The sequence below is a fragment of the Cicer arietinum genome, chromosome 6 (genome assembly GCF_000331145.2).
Source record: "Cicer arietinum cultivar CDC Frontier isolate Library 1 chromosome 6, Cicar.CDCFrontier_v2.0, whole genome shotgun sequence".
NCBI classification, from domain to species: Eukaryota; Viridiplantae; Streptophyta; class Magnoliopsida; order Fabales; family Fabaceae; genus Cicer; species Cicer arietinum.
In genome coordinates, this window is record NC_021165.2 from 53,786,878 (window position 1) to 53,787,155 (window position 278).

A 278-nucleotide genomic window follows, 5' to 3' on the forward strand; every position below is an offset into this window, starting at 1 on the left:
TACTTAAGCACTCTTAAAATCATATTTTTCAACCTATATTTTGAAATAAAATCAAATCATGTATATAAAAATAGATACAAAATTTTCTAACCCACCAAAACTTCTAAAATAGTTATATTTTTTTTCCTAATTTCTGAAAACTATTTTTACAACAAATCTTCTAGATTTTCTTAAAAAAGACAACACATAGTAAAACTTGGCGTAACTTATTTTTCTCTTGTGTGATTAATCTAAATTTTAAATAAATTTATCATATATATATATATATATATATATAT